The 17,883-nt window shown below is 40.5% G+C and overlaps 1 pseudogene; it reads right to left on the bottom strand.

Annotated features, from left to right (window-relative positions):
• Window positions 1–13,766: 13,766 nt before the first annotated feature.
• Window positions 13,767–17,883, bottom strand: part of LOC139708054 (A disintegrin and metalloproteinase with thrombospondin motifs 7-like) — a 195,718-nt pseudogene continuing 191,601 nt past the window's right edge.

Genomic DNA, 17,883 nt, shown 5'->3' on the forward strand with positions numbered 1-17,883 from the left:
ATTTGGCCCAGTTTGCGTTTACACTGAGAAAAGGCCGGGCTCGGCCGCGGCCGAGACCACCTCCAGAGCGTGGCCAAATGCGAGACCAATTTTGGCCTCGCATTTGGCCTTTTGTGCGTTTACACTGAAATGAAGGTGGAGTCGGCCGCAGCTCGGCGCGGCCGAGCCTCGCACTGTAAATGGGTCCTTCACCACTTCCACCTGATATCACCACTGCCATCAGATTATGTGCATCTTAGTGAGTACAGTCAGTTGTTTGAACAATGACGATTGTGTTATCATGGATCGTCACTGACAAAAGAACCGTTTCCCTCATTTCGGTCCTATTTGGCTGAAGTGCCTTTTCAGACTCAACTGCCTTTGAATAAACACCAATGATGGGAAGCAGCAAACCTCTAACAAGAACAAATTTTGCGTCACAAAATTGGTAATAGGGAGTTTTCGCAAGCACGACGCTGCCGGTAGTTGAGCGTGCCGTGTGCAAAATTTGCTTCTGCGCATGATCAAATCCGAGAAACGTCCCGTCCCAAGGAACACGAGTACGGTCCTCGGCCAAAATAGCGTTCGGTCCCGATGCTGGGCAGGAGTGAGCCAGCCAGTCAGCCAGCCAATCAGCGATCTTGTCCCCACGCCTCAGTCCTGTACAGGAAAGCGAAACTGCTTAGATATGGGGACGGGAGTCCGAGTACGGGGACTGTCGCAGCTGATTGCTTCCGCGTATTCTCGGTCTTCGCGTCGTGTAGCGAAAACTCCCTAATACAGTACTGAAGCGGACACTTGCGGCCACGCATGTAACGTCGCTGAATGGTAAGACAAGAACGTCGTCTATTGTTACTTTAGTCCAGATACTGGCCGCTTTTAATCGTCCGCATTCTCCACACAAATGCACGCATACATGCATGTACTCCACACTATAAACGCACCAAACCGCTGATCACGACACTCCACCAACTGGCACTCCCCGAAAATGTGTATTTAGGATCGGCAATTTTGTGTAATTCAGACGCTATACACTCAGACCGTGGTAGGCATACTGCTATGAATACAGTCCAGGAAGTGGACTACTGTTAACTGTCCATCTTTCCTCTGAAACAATGTAGAAAAATAGATTACAATGCACAGTCAACCTGCTTAAATATGTTTATGCTTTGTTGCACACTATAATAATTAAACCCCCAGTCAGAGTGGATATTGAGAGCATGGTGTTCTGTTTCGGACACACTTTTATTTCGAGTACTGACCAAAGCATTTCCATTAAAGTGTGATTTAAGTTAAGTATCATTTCGGTACGTCTATTTGGACAGTTACGGTGCCTTTCAACACCCCAGTCATTGTATTAAAGTGTGGTCCGTTACACACCTTGGTCTTGCACACTTTCAGATGGTTCCTAAGTAGCTCAAGATGGACACGTGTGAGATCGCTCCAGTCTATATTCTGCTGTTAAATCACGTCAATGCGTTCCGATTTGGTTTACACGAGCCAAGGTCCCTACTGAGGACTGTTGCTAAGTTGCAGTGTCTTCCTGACATCACCTGTAAGGCGCGCAGGCCGTACAGCAACGGTCCCGGAAATGAGCCTCGCGGCAGCTGCCCATTACGACTACCAAATGGCACACGGTGGAACTCAGATCATCTCGGCAGGCTTAAGAGATACAACAGAAGTATAAAGAGAGGGAGAGAGGGATAAGGAGAGTGCATGGGGATATTAATTTGAATCACATTTATTCTTTGATAACGATAAATATCCCGATTGTTTTCGACATCTGACTTTTTCGTAAGTTCAAACAGACATTAAAATAGCTAGCTGTTGATCCGCGTCAGATATTTTTTGGAACTTCCTCCTTTCCATGTCTTCTGGTTATCGCGTTCTTCAACTACATCAATTCCTTCAATCTCCTCAGCGCCAAACACAAACACGTGGGCATGCTAAGGAAATTATGGCTAGACTTGAGCCTGACAAAGCCGCATGAAAATGTAGAGGCATTGGATAAAGTGACGTAAGTCAGCCTTCTGCTTGTAGGACAGGAACATCAAAAATGTTTGTACCTACTGGTTGGCTGGAAAAGCGTACCATAGTGGGGCTTACGGCTCACATTAAAGGAGGAGCTCAATGAAGCATGTGATAAACCGGAAATTGCGTTGTGAAGGCATCGGACTTCATATAACCTAGGAGGTTGAAGAGATGGAGTAACATGTTTCAAATATTTTTGAGCGGCGGCTACATCAAAAATGTTTGTACCTACGGGTTGGCTTGAAAAGCGTACCATAGTGGGGCTTAAGGTTCACGTTAAAGGAGGAGCACAATGAAGCATGTGATAAACCGGAAATTGCGTTGTGAAGGCATTGGACTTCATATAACCAAGGAGGTTGAAGAGATGGAGTAACAACAGAATTATTCCCTTTGATCTATGTTCAAAAATATTTGAAGCATGTGCCAAACAGGATCTGCCGCGCCGATACGAAAACGATTGACTCGTGTCTCATTGCATAATCACCAGCCACTTTCAAAGGAAGATATGTCTTTGTGATGGTCATTACTTTTCGCTATCCCTTCTTATAAAAGCTAGGTGGTACAGACACGAGGATGCGCGAACAGAAATTGAGGAAAAAATGCTGAAATCAAAATGAAAATTACTCAACTGGGCATACGCGGGCACTAATCTGATATATCTATCAATAAAGAATTATACTTGAAGATTATTACATGTTAGTTTCATTTGGGAAAATTAAGTCGAAAAGTGATAAAACCAGCTTTCCAGGATGGTACAGTTTTAAACATTTTCACATAATACGGCTTTGATTTACACTTTTGCGCAAATTTCTGAACGGAATTGACTTTTGTTTTACATGCTTTATTATTAAGTGAAATTTCATTTCATTTAATAAATAAATAAGCAAAATATGGCCAACATTATGATAACGTTCAAAATGAATCTTCAGATTGCTCAGCAAGACGGCGGCTTGGAACATCGATCATCAAAGGCACAAGTGCACCTGTGGAATTCTTTTGTACATCAATAGAAATCTGACAACTGTTTGAATAATTACAGCCAGTTGGAAATCCATGTATAAAACCTCCTTGATATAACCAGAGAGGTGTTAGAAAAGGAGAGACAACTCTTCGTAATTCATGCAAACACATGTTTGGGTTCAAAGCGTTACAATGGGATGTCTAGCATTCCACTATACGCTTTGAAGTCATGCTCTGCACCGCTCTAGTTGCAAGGCGAAGTTTAGTCCACTGCCTGGACTGTTTTGTGTGATCAATTACCGCGCGCACACACCGCTACAGCACGCGTATGCCCCACCGTATGCTCGTGTATTAATTTGCCGCGCACGCACGCATCTCGACCTCCAAAACAGTCCAGTCTGGTTTGCCAAGTCTCCCCGAAATATTTCGGAAAAAATTGGCCCCACCCCCATCCCTCATTCATTTCGAGCATCCTGATTGGTCGATGAGATCGCGTCCAGCAGGCAATTTGTGGGATCGAAAAAAGTCGATCGATCTCTAATCTTGTAGTCTTATTGCAAACAGGTATATTGCATGTAGCAATATAACATACGTATTTTACGCCAATATTTGTATTAATCTCTACATATATTGATGGAATTTCAAAATTATTTTTCTTTTTATTAAAAATTGCTCAAATGATATATCTTAGAGATCATAAGAGGAGAATGAAATTGGAACGTACATAAACCGTGCGTAAGATTAAGACTAACTTCTACTCGTTTCCATAACTGTTATAGATTAAATTATAAATATCACAATAACCAGTATTATAAATCTATTTTTCGACAGAAAAAAATAATTAAGAAATTACAAATAAAAAAATTGATAAATACCTGTAGAAAAGATATTCGCCCATTTAAAGCATCGTGACTTATCGTACATGTCAATTTCGAGGTGGCTTTTACTTCTCGATCGGGGATCCCCCGGATTGCGTGTACAGCATACAGCTTGTGCAACAAATGTGCTTTTCGTATTGATTCCGAGTCTTGCGTTTTCCGACCAAAATCTGTGCAGCATTTCAAGTATTTCCTCCAAACCTTGTTTACATGATCAATGGATGTCAACATCAGCGTCTCCGCGTCGCTTTTCTGACAGTGATAATGAGAAGAGCATTCAATGCAATGTGCTACTGAGAAGCTTGGATTCGTTGACGGTTTCGGGGAGCAGCAGCAGAACCAGAACTTAGAAGTCCCTACTACACGTAGAGTCTACTCGTTTCTCCGTGCGTGGTCATAGACTCATGATTTTGTTTATCTCCATGCCGACTGGTTTCGGCAATAGTGTGGTGTTCCAACTTCCAAGCTGCACCGTTGTGCGTTGATATTCTTCGCAAACTAGATCTACATGATGGACCAGACTCTCCGAAAGCTGTGGCTCTTGTAATGCCTTTGAAGTCTTTAATTTCGGACCAGATGAGCAGGGCTATGGATCTTGCTTGGCCTGCGTGACAAAGTCGAAGACTCAAGCGGCCTAGCGGTAAGCTAATCATTTAACGTTAGATCTATCCAGTTTCTACAAATGATTCGTCAAGGCAACTTTCATTACGTGTCTCTTGTCTTGAATTACAAACTGTAACTGTAGGCCCCTAGTTGAACAACAAAAAAATGATTGTAAAACTAAATGTAGTTAAATGTCTGGCCTCTGGGCCGGGTAGGGTAAACACATCAGTTCGGGAAACCCACTCACAAGGGGGGCCCCTCCTTATAAGTAACCCGTCCCCCTTATAAGTAACCCCGTCCCCCTTATAAGTAACCCCCGGGGCACCCCTTATAAGGAGTCTCCACGCTTTTTTGCAATGCAACGCGAAAATGAAAGGACTGCGGCAATTCGCTTGATTATGTCCATAAAGCTTCACAAGTTTCCTAGTTACTCACGAAATTTGAGCAAAATCGGTTTGAGGCATCATATCTAAAATCATGGATTTAAATGCGATGTCAAACGACCCATGCGAATGCTGAAGTGCGAGCGATTACTGGCGTGAGTGTCGCCAGGAGCGGCGGCGCGGTAATGTTTGAGTGCAGACGTGGCGACAGAGTACGGAGACTTTCGTACTCAGTCGCCACGTCTGCACTCAAGCATTGCCGCGCCGCCGCGCCTGGCGACACTCACGCCAGTAATCGCTCGCATTTCAGCATTCGCATGGGTCGTTTGACATCGCATTTAAATCCATGATTTTAGATATGATGCCTCAAACCGATTTTGCTCAAATTTCGTGAGTAACTAGGAAACTTGTGAAGCTTTATGGACATAATCAAGCGAATTGCCGCAGTCCTTTCATTTTCGCGTGGCATTGCAAAAAAGCGTGGAGACTCCTTATAAGGGGTGCCCCGGGGGTTACTTATAAGGGGGACGGGGTTACTTATAAGGGGGACGGGTTACTTATAAGGAGGGGCCCCCCTTGTGAGTGGGTTTCCCGAAATGACATGTCAGGCTTCTACTACAGTATACTTGGGTGACCCGCGCCTCGTCATAGTTAATGTTTGCCCATATTTGAATCACATTTCGCCACTGAAATTCTTTGAAATCCAACTCGCATACAGGAAAAATGCTGAAAATTCCAATGGAATCACAAGTTCACTGATCGATATTCAAAATTTGCAGCTATCGTCGTCAAACGCGAACAATGCGAAAAAGTTGCGCGCTAAGGAAGGGGCCCGCAACTCGTCACCCGCTCTCCCATAGACTTAGCACGTAAAAGACGTGTGCGGGTGAACGTGATGTTCCCATAGACATACACGTAAAAGATGCGTGCCGGTGACTTTAACACGTATTCCTATAGCCCTATTAAAATTTCAGATTTTCGTGAAAAACTGTTCCGTTTTCACCACAATTTGCTTGGTTGTGGTAGCCCTGCCAAGTTTAAAGCGTACTGAACACAGTCCCGGGCATACATTTTTGCTTAGTGCGTTCAAAACAATTTTAAGCGGGGTGACGGTATTCGGGCCCCTGACGAGGTGCGGGCACCTCACTATACTACTCTTGTGAGTGTTCCTAGGTGTACTGAGCTGAGTCAAATCCTGTGTAATTGTAATAAATTGTTAACACCGTAACTGCACTGGTTTAATTGTTTTGTACAGTACAGTAACTACTGTAACTTTCTCGCATACAAATGCAATTACACATAGGCCTACTGCCTTAGCTTTAATCTGTGAGACACAGCCTGTGTCTCGTCGGCTTTGCTCCTCTACACAGACAGAGGAGCAATCGAGACACACGCTGAGGCCCACAGACTAATTCTTCATGTGCATGTACATTGAGAAAAAACTCAAATAGGAACATGCTTCAGTATGCAAATGTACTCATACTGAAAGGGGACAACTTTGCACAACAGGGAATGACACTAGAACCAGACAGGGTTTGCCTTTTGAACACTTTAATTCGGTCTTCTGTACCAAATCATCAACATAGGTCCTCTGAGGACAATCGCCATCTTTCGTTCTTCTTTCCGCCCTCTCTCGGCGTATCTGTTACAATTGTTTACACATTATGTTCCCTTACAATACTTGTTCATCTATAGATTAAGATTATGCAGTCTTATGGCTATGCGATATGCATTGAAGAGACTGCAGGCATTATTAAAATCACATGTGCAATGTAGAAAATGTTTTTTATTTTAATCTTACTGGTTTTTTTTCTTATTTTTCAAATAGGGGGACTGAATCTGGAGACACCAAAGCATTTCGAGCAGTGTATGGAAAATTTGGTGAATTACGATCGGAACTCAAGTCGTCAGTCCCGCTGTTGCCCTGACAGCCACTGCAACCAGAGATGTGCATAGCGGTATCATCGAAAACTTTGGTCTTCGCAATTATGTGTGGGTAAATCAGTTGCCGGACAAGCAAAATATAAAACATGTTGTCAAGTCTGCTGCAAGAGATTTAGATACAATGTTCAAGTGGCTGCCAGATGACTTGAAGATCCATGGTGCATGTTGTGAAAGGATGATAAGAAAAATGTGCAGTAATGTGTACGCGACCTTTATGGCACTGCTTCCAGAAGGTTGCCACAGGTATGTTAATAAGTTTATATGTACCACCAGAACATGGAAACTGATATCCAAAAGGAAATTGTTGACAGCATGTTAGCAACAGATGGTGAAATCAGAGTTCTGATAGCTACCATTGCATCTGGCCTGGGTATTGACGTAAGCAACGTACACAGTACGGTTTTGTGTGGATGCCCAAGTGATCTAGACGATTATATCCACTTTTTAAAAGCACTCAATTTTCAGGCCTTATCAGATATACTGGTAACATGAAGAATCATGTGCAGCTGTACAGTTGTACATCGTAGCTGAGATTTTTTTTTTTTTTAATGAAAAATGTCACGTATACACATGTACACGTAGCTTAGCTTGTACCTTTGGGATTTGAAAATTGTTTTTTACAGAATTCATATGATTGTTTTAAAACAAGAATCCACTGTGGGTGTTTATCCTCCTTAAGGTTTGTAATGGTGAGTGGTTGGTACATTGGTTTCTGGTGTACCTGAATTTTTGCAGTTCCATGCTACATGTACAATAATTTTCTTTTTATCACTGCAATTACTGTACATTGCTCTTATTCATAGAAGCAAATACAATGTACATTTGCACACACCTACTTTTCATACTGTACTTTGTTTTTTAGGCGTGAATATTTTCATTTCATTGGACATGTTGATGGGTACATATCATAATTACAAGTGATAAAATTATGGAAAAGTTGAAATATTTTAGTTCAAGGTTGTGTTTTTGTGATGTAGTGGATTACATGTACATGGACATACAGACCATGCCAAGTGGGGATGGGCTGTGTGTTTTTGGTGTTTGGGTGGGTGTTTGAAAATTGAACTGAAAATGCTGTTTGTCTGCACATGTAATTGTACATCGCATGTTCATCTATGCATACATGTACATACAAGTGTACAAATGTGTAGAGTGTGTTTTTGAGTTGTACAACTACCAAGAACTTGTTTACATATAATACTTTCTTTACATACAAAGTCATTCATGAGAAGTACAGTATGTTCTTTGGCCCATTTTGATAAAACTAAAACTAGTTCTGTTAATGCACATGAACATTTGTACCTATAGTTTGAACTGTGTAGCAATGAATTTATTTTCTTTTTTGAACTTCGAAGCATTTTTTTTTAAACCAAGAATTGTTGTAAAGCGCAACAAATGAAAAAACAAAGATTTCGTTGTCATAACTTGTAACCAGTTTGTGTTAATCCTGTGTTTTTGATGTGCAATGAGAGTCTACTACACATGGTAATCAGACTGAAATGTGACATATCAAATTATTTCTCTGACATCAAAATTCAGAGTCAAACAGTTTACAATGTATTTTGTTTGAAATAATGCACTGTTGTTGAACAATGATCATGAACTATCATGAATATACAGTAAATGTATTGTATATTACAGTACTGGTACATGTACATGTACAAATGAAAGTGTATAATGAAGGAATTTCAAGAGCATGGAGAAACAACTGAAATATGCCTAATATTTTATCAACTATAGAACATTTAACTTCAGTTCCTTGTGAGTACTTGGTGGCACAGAATATCCGACTTTAAAGACACTTATGAAAATACACCTGAGGAATTATTTTGAATGTCCTTCCCAGAGTGACAACTTTTTAAACTCATTATTGACAGTTGGGAGTGGGATGCTAGCTTTGAAACTTCCTTGGTAGTTGGTACAACATTAACAGTTTTACCATCATGGCCAAAGTTTTATAATGAAGGCTTAAGAAGTAATGTGATTAAAAAAATGTACAAGTTATACATATGCTCAAATTACACTACTCGTAGTCCATTTGTTTTCACTTTGCGGTCTGCTCTTACTGTACATGAAATGATGAAGACTACACAGTGTATTTGACAGTACATATATTGCACATATGTGTAATGTACATGTACACTGTACATTGGACATTTCAAAGTACAATAGTGATAAATTGATGTATTTCCTGACCACACCCCAACACTGAAAAAAAAAATCTAAACTTATTTACCAATAGTCAGGTGCCATAAATGTGAAAAAAGTAAAGTCTACTACACTGTACAGCTGTATGTACAAAGTACATATACAATGTTTTAATTTGGATGTGATTTGTAATAGGGGGTTTAATCAAATTGCTAACATGTGAGTGTGTGTGTGTGTGTGTGTGTGTGTGCATGTGTTTGTGTATGTTTTTTTTTTTTTTTGTGTGTGTGTGTGTGTGTGTGTGTGTGCACATGCGTGTAATGTGTTTGTGTATGTTGTGTGCATGGCCCACACATTTCCCAAGCATAATTTCACACTGATATCCCCCTTAAATGTTTGTGAATTAGAAAAAAACAAGTTGTTTTGTCAGACTGTCTTTTGATATGAATAGGCCTACTTATTTAATAATGTATATATACATGGAGCTACTATTTTGAGCAAATACAGGTATGGTTTGCCAAAAAAAAGAGGAAGATATATATTGTGTTATATATATATATATATATATATATATATATATATATATGTGTGTGTGTGTGTGTGTAACCTTTATATGCATATGCAGAAGGGCAGTTCAACCAAAACTGTTCACTTGTAATGCCAGAGACAAATGGACCAATATCTCTAGCAAAAATGCTCTTAAGTGTCTTCATCTTGGTTTACTAAGTTTAGCTTTACTATCATGAAGACTAACAAACAAAAAACTGAGTGACGGGGTATTCTTACAACAGAGATATTGGTCTGATTGTCTCTGTTACAGAAATTATCAAAGTGAATAGTGTCGGTCTTACTGCCCAGTAGGCCCTACATGAAGTGGTGATAAAATTATAAAAGTTGTACAAACTTAGCGCAAGTCTTTAAATTTAGACTGCTCTCTAAAAAGGGCACCTTCTGGTTCCTTACATGTACTTCAAAACTTTGCACTACAAATTGTGTAATGTGGTTGTACCCTATCCCCTTCACCTCCACCACCCCTGATCAGAATATGCTTGATATCTTGTATACCATAGCTAAGTAGCGGTTCATAGAACCTACATCTCACAGCCCTGAGCTTACATTACAAAATTACATTGTTGTTTAGTGGGCCACAAGTGCCTATGTCAATTAAAGAATTTCTTTAATTTCTGAATATTTCATCATACAATATTATTAAGGAAGAATAATTGATGACAAAATTATTTCCTTTAATGAATATGATTGGCACAACCCCCCCCCCCCAAAAAAAAAAAAAAAAACATATTGATCCCCTTTACCAACAATAACATCGCCAAACAAATCTTCCAACTTTTCTTGAGGTCCACATCTCACGACCTTCACAGAGTTCTTTGCAGTTTTATGTAGTGTTTGGACGTTCGAAGTGGCACATCACAAATCATACATCGGCGAGCTGGCGATTTGTAGCTCACCATTTTCAATTTCAAGAATAATATTCAAGTCATCATCGAATCTGGGCACAACAAAGTCCAAAACACCACGTGAAAGTCGGTCGGACATGACTGCAACCATAACTTTCAGCCAGTCAAAAACGTTGCACGAATCAGCTGTGCAACAATGCATGGTACGGATCACTGAAGAACTGAGTACATGTATCGCATTGCATTGTGATCAAAGAGTTCGCTCTTTGATTGTGATAATGTGTGTCGTGCAAAAATGCAGGCATCTCTGTGCACATAATTAGTAATTGTTGCAGATCGCACTGTATTCACGGTGCAATGCACACAGCTGGCTGTAGATCGGTCGATTCCACATAACTTTTCTGTGATCGATCCCTTAGTTTTCATGCATACGCAATGAGCTTGCGAGAGATAGGGCATTACGTAAGCATACCTAATATGAACTTTTGACCCTACGCACTGTCAAACCATTCTGGACGTTTTTTTCGGACAGGTTTGTTGGCATCGAGCGGTTACAGGGGATAGCGCGATAAGCTGTGGAGCGGCGCGTGGATGCGTAATGATAGAAAACGTCCAGAATCTGGACTAGGCGAAGTTCGGAGACGAAGAACACATTTCACCTTTCGTTGAATTACAAGCCTTACTTCCCCGTAAAATTTTAAATGAAACACTTGAATTGATTAAGAGTAGTTAGGAAAGAATTCAATATTATAAAAATATATTTCTAGTTTCTTCGTAATGCGCAAATCGAAATGAAATGAAAATTAGGCCCTCTTAAAAACCTAATATTTTTCTATAATGCGCACATTTCCGCATGTTAGTTTATCCTTTAATCTGGGATATTTTGATCTTTCAAATAAAGTACTCCGCTAAAGCATGCACCAGCTTGCTTTTAAACTATTTGCTGTTAAAATTGTCACTGCATTTTGATTCGCTGCTCCAATTCAAGGTACACAAATCCATTGTTGCCATCACATTGAAAGAGAGAGAGTGAAATGTAGTAGGGGCAAGAATTTCTAGATGTGAGAGCGCTAGTCCCGATTATTGATGCTCTCTTTGGTCAAAGCACCTGATTTCCACCTGTAGTTAAGCGCATAACTTCTCGGCGGTGCCGCGCATGACGTCAAAGGAGAGCAGGAGTTGTCTCTCCTTTTCGTACACCTCCCTGATATAACTGAAGCTCGACACAGGCCACGACAAGGAAATTATGCTGATATTTTCAGCCTTTAGAGGCACAAATAAAGTTCAATTGCAAAGGCGATTACGGCAAGGACGTTAAAAAGTGATTGAATACAAACAAGAAATCAGAGAATTTTTTCGCACAATCAAAGGCGTCCAATGCTACAAGGTTAAGACTGTTCTGATAATAGCACATTTCACTTGCGGCGTTTTCGTATTCGTGTGTCTGAAAGAGGTGACGTTCGTTATTCCAAAGGTTCGTTGATGAAAAAAAAAGTAGATGACCTACATGTTCATCAGAAAATGCAATAAGTTCGTTAATCCGAACATCTGTGGCGTTGTTTCGACGGTTCGTTATTCCAAAGGTTCGTCAATCTGAAAAGAAGTTGGACTTATAACGAACCTTCGGAATAATAAACTTTACTTCATTTTTGGATTAATGAACCTTCGGAATAACGAACTGTAATCGTCTGAACGATATGCGTGTGACTGTCGTAAATACAAGATTAATACAAGATTGATTTTCAGCCCTCTTTCATGTATCTCACAAGAATATTGACATTACCATCTACAGATAAATCTGTAAAGGAATATCACGCAAAGAACGGAAAAGTCTCCTGACTTCACTTGACCAGCACTCTTCATTGCATGTAATCACATTTATTTACTTGCACTCATGCAAATGAACATCTTGAGTTTAAGGATTAGTAGATCTTAATTGCCATCATAGACTTTGAAGAACAAATGTCTTGAGACAATTGGCCGCAAGCATAAAAGCAAGCTATTGCTTGTGCTAGCCTTTTGCTTGAATTCGTAAACGTAACAACAAGCAAGTGCTTGGGGGCAAAAGCTTTTTCTAGCAAACACAAGCAATTGCTTGCTGCCCGCAAGCAATTGCTTAAAGACCAAGCATTCGGTTAAAAACGTATGCAAAACCCAACATTTTGCTTGTTCTTGCTAGCAATTGCTTAAGTTTTGTAAAACGAGACTGTGCTTTTGGCGAACTGGGACGTTCACGTTTAAGCCTCAATTTCATAATTATCCATATGTGGCCCAGATTGCTACTAGCACATATAATAAAGAATAAAATAGAATAGGATAGAAAGTTAAAGAAAACAGAAGCATTACAGTTGTTTTCCAAGTCAACCTCTGACGTCAATATGAATCAGTCTTTTCCCCTTCTTGTAGTTTATGAAACCCTTTATTTCGCTTCCAGCTAGACTTCCTTTTTTTTTTTGGTCAATTCCCCTCTCCCAAAAAAAGTTATTGGTCTCAGGAATTTATGAGTTTGACATTGGCTACTTTCTCCAGCTAGTGGTCAGTTTCCTCTCACCTCCCTGGTTCCTTGCACTCTCCATCCCCAAAGCCCCAATCCAAATTACGGGAATGACGTGTTTTTGCCCTCTGATCCCCAAACATGAATGACCCTCTGAGCTGGAAGGTCGTCCTCCTGCCAGAAGTTATCCCTCTTATTTTAGCATTTATTGTTTACTGTACTTTATTCGAGTGGGTCAGACAGGAATTCTATAGACATATTCAGGGACAACGACCTAGAACAACGATGACGTCGATTAAGTCGGGTGTCATAAGGACATTAGCATTCATTTGGTTTATCATTTTGTTATCCAAGAAACAATAAAGTCTTGACCAGTGGTTACAGAGAAGAAGGAAATAAAGAAACTAAAAGACAGTGGGCGAGTTAATCAGAAATTGAGATGAATCATAGAAAATGGAGTTTCATAGAAACAAATGGGAGGAGCTAATGGAACATCTGACCAAGAGGAAATTAATTCCAGTGAACACCACATCCCCAAGTAAGATTTAGCCAATGAAAAGTTTTTAGGGAAAGGATGCCAATAGTAAATTTGTTATAAAAGACCATGTTTGAGCAGAGATTATTAGAGGGGAAACAGGAGAGAGAAAGAGAGAGCAGAACAGGTCATTAGAGAGACCGGAAGATAGAGAGGGGACAAGAATAATTGGAGACCACAGAGATAGGGTCAGGAGATCCCATTCCTTGTACATCATGTTCCGCTCCATATTAATCAACTAAACTCTATCGACGCTGTGAATGTGACGAGGATCTATGTTGGACTGCCAAAAGTTAATGAGTTAACTGGTGAACAACGACAAGTCGAGAAACGGTACATCACGACAAGACAGAACTTTGGTTTACACCAATCTGGGGTGTAATGAACTCCAAATAGTCAACTGGTGTCATCGGAGATGTCGAAGCGTCCTGTCAGACTGACACAAAGTGGACGGCGATGGTGATGAACTGTTTAAAGGAGCCGTGAAAGCAGACCGTTCAACAGACGACCCGGTCCGCGAACGAGATCGAAACGCAGACGAGGACCCCTTCACTAGTCGACCATGCAGACGTCGAGATAAGTGGCCATACCCATTAACTTCATTCCTCCCTACTAACCAAATCCCTCCCCTTCCCATAGCGTAAGATGGTACATATGAAGTAGGCCTAATGGTCTCCAAAGGTGTAGAAGAGTTAAGTGATGAGTGAAGTGTTCCATTGTGTAGTAAGAAAAGAAAGTTGTTTGTGATTAAGTCTCTGTTTCAGACCCACGGGAAGGCAGGTCGTTGAATAAATAGGCTGTTAGCAGCATTGGTGTTATCCATGTAAATTTTATCATTCTTCCGCATTCTATATTCGCTGTCGTGAATATTGAGTCTCTTCCTATTTTTTCTGGAAATTTGATGATGATTGGTGTCTATGTGATACCTAATCCCCGACCAGTATACAGAGAGAAGCTAACAGACCAGATCAACATTTATCCCCCTGTGTACAACATACAATTTGGACAAGACAATTTGGGGTTTGGGGGTTAGACATAAAAGAAAGGCCAAAGTTGCACAGGAGTGGTATAAATTACATAAGTATACAAGAAATTCCTCCCAACATGTATAAGAAACTTTTGTCGTTTCAACAAGGGGAATGTCCAGGGGTTAGCACGCAAAATGTGATGACAAACGGGTAGGATGTCTGATATCTATGGAGAGCAAGCAAACCTCTCTCTACGTGCGGACCTGGCAGATCCGGGCAACTATAAGCAACAGTTGGGAAAGTGATGGGAATCAGCCAGTACGTGTATACGTGTGTATATCTGTGTCTGTGTCTGTGCATTAATGAGTGTCATCTTATATGAAAAATGTTTCCGCACAAACACGCCCTTTCAAAATACACCCTGTCAACCGCGTCTTTGTTCTTGTATTCGCAAAGGCGTGACATTTCTTTTGTTGAAATTGCAAGCAATTGCTTGTGCAGAAGCAGAAGCATATTTTAAGCAATTGCTTGAGCTTGATCTTTAGTTTGGCAAGCTTGTGCTTGTGTTTGAAGCAATTGCTTGCAAGCAATTGCTAGCTCTTATGCATACGGCCCATTGCTTGTACCAACAGCGGGAATTCTCCAAAAGGAGAAGCGTAAACAGAGGTGACAACCGGAGGTCATTGAATGATATCTCGATTATAATTTGCTCCTTACTTTTCGGGCAATGTCCCATGTGACAAGGCTGGACACCAACTGGCTTCGTCCTCTCCAAGCACCCGGAAGTGACTTGACCTGACCTGGCGTCTATGCACATGACGGAGCGCTGCTGACCACCGTCCCCACATGATACGGAACACTGGAACCAAAGTGAAGTTACAAAGTCCAAACTTCAAAGTTTTGCAAATACTCTTAACTGTATTTATCAATAAATTGTGAATCACTATACAGAATTCCGGAATTCTACCAATATTATTTGGTTCAAATATCAGCATTACTCAAAAGTACAAACAGCGGTTTGAAGTAGCATACACACATAATAAGAGTACCAAGACTGATACATGTATTTTGCCATTTGTCCTATTTCACCTCAGCCTCAAAACGTCAGGCGTGAATAGTTACAAATACCTAGCTGAAATGCGTGGAAGATCATTTGAACACTTCATTGACTTCGAACAAAACCATATAACGAAAAATAAAATAAGAAAATCTTGCTGTCACTTACTGGTTGCCAATCCAGAGTTGACCATTTCAGGGATGGCGTACGAAACTGTTGCCTTGGTTCAGAAGATTCCTCGGAAAACGATATCAAACTGTCATATTCATATTCCGTTTCAGATTCAAGTAAAAGATCACTAATGAAAAAAGAATCCGAATGCACAACAGACTTGTCAACATTCGGGTGAAAATCTTCATCGGCATGGGGAAGAGAAGGGTCGTATGTAGTAATCCGAACGTTTAGTTGGCCATCGGGCTCTCTTAGTGATTCGGCCTCGCTTGATCCACTTTGCTTTCTCGCGGCCTCCTTTTTCTCCCATTCGCCGAAATTGGATGGGAAAAAGCTGGAAGACAGGTCACCTTCCGACTCGCTAGCATCCAGCGAAGCCGAGATTGAGGAGTTAGCACTCTGTAAGACACCATGGCTCTGGCTTGAAGCATACAATTCGCATTCCACATGAAAACACAGCCGCCATTCGCCGGGTTGCTCTGCCTCGGAACACACCGATCCATTCGAACCAAAACAAATTACTTGGCGCGTGGAAAAACCCTCTCCACAGCTAGCAGAGCACTACATTGGTAGGAAAAATGAAAGCCATTTTAGTTTTGGTTTGTGATTTCGCTGTTAACTGCAAAGTGATTTCAGACGTGTATATCATCACCGTGCACAAACACTGATATTTAAAATCCAATATTTTGTTTTCGTTTATGCACTTCCACTATTACTGATTTTTTTTTTAAACCGGGCCAGAGTGTGTTTCACAAAGAAATACACTTCATAAGCTCAACTTTGCGTTTCTCAGCTTGATCTTAGCCTAAAGGCCCTTTCACACTGCCCAAAAGTCACGTAAACGCATGAATCACGTAAGAAATTCGAGCCTTACGCGATACATGCGCGATTTGCGCATATCATGAGTTTGTCTGACGTGTAGCCTTCGTAGTTGTCCGCCGATGTGCGCCAGATCGGTGCTTTACGCGATTCCAGGTTTTGAGCAGCTCAAAACTCGGCTTCGCGTACGAGTTTACGCAGTATTGCGCTGTTTTACGTAATGTTTGCGTAGTTTGCGTAGTTCTTACGCGAACAATGCGCAAAATATGCGTGGAATATCAGTGATCGTTCGTGAAAATGTTGCCGCTATCGCGTTCATGCGCGAATTATGCGCGATTCATACTCAGTTCATTAGTGATAATGCGCAGATTATGCGTGGTTTTCCGTGGACCTCAGTCGTAGCGCACAACCACGTATGTTACGGTCTTAAAGTGTAACTCGGTCTTCAAGTGTAACTCCATGCCTAGGCTTCTGAAAATGTGTCTCGTGTATAGAACCCCACCTGTGGTTTTGGATACGTTTATGGGCCAGTTCTTTCTGTCGTCTGCTCACTCACCACTCACTTTTATATTTGCCATGGTTTTAAAAAAGAACGAGTAACATTCATTCTGCATGCTTATATTTCAACTTGTCATAAATGAATATCATTATTTTCTTCCCAAACTCTTGTCATTATGTATGAAGTGTGCTTATTTTTTTAAGAGGCATTATAAAAAAAGAGGTGAATGACAGATGGGAGATGAGGGAGTAAATGGCAATGAAATGGGGATGGAATGACAGGTATGTGTTTAAAACATTAAAACTCCATCATACTGGAAACCTTCATTTAAAGGGATAGTACAGTATTGGTGGAGATAAGAATTGGGCTTTTAACTTTTTACGAGATACCAAGAAAAACACTTATGAAATAGTACAGAGAATACCATTTTAAGAGGAATTCAAAGTTTATTTGATGAAAATCGGGTTTGGAATGACTGAAACATCCAAAAACAAAGTAAAACAAAGTGATCGTGATAAAGTGTGGGTCCCACACTTATTAGAATCGCTCTGTTTTCGATATCTCAGCCATTTCAAAACAAATTTTCATCAAATAAACGTTGAATTCCTCATGAAATTACATGCTCTTTCATATTTCATAAGAGGTTTCTCATTATCTCACCAAAAAATGTTAGAAAACTGAAATTAGGTCTCAACCAAAACTGTACGATCCCTTTAAGAAGTGAAAATTGTCATCTTTTCATAATTTGGTCTTGTATCTAATCTATATGTATACCTTGATGTATGTGAGTGTTAGTGTATTGTTGATGAGTCATGTGCGAGTGTCTTGTATGACTTTAAGCAGCAATTATGATACTAGTACTTGTACAAACCTCTACAATAGTTTTTGATATACCAAATTTTCCTTCTCACAGTGAGTTGTAAAATGTTTCTACTTTTAATAATCACAATATATAGACATGATCATTTCTGCATGCAGGATTTTTATGGGGTGCATGTT

The sequence above is a fragment of the Diadema antillarum genome, unplaced genomic scaffold (assembly GCF_040938485.1).
Source record: "Diadema antillarum isolate AM-2024a unplaced genomic scaffold, OU_Dant_1.0 seq00001296_RagTag, whole genome shotgun sequence".
Lineage (NCBI taxonomy): Eukaryota > Metazoa > Echinodermata > Echinoidea > Diadematoida > Diadematidae > Diadema > Diadema antillarum.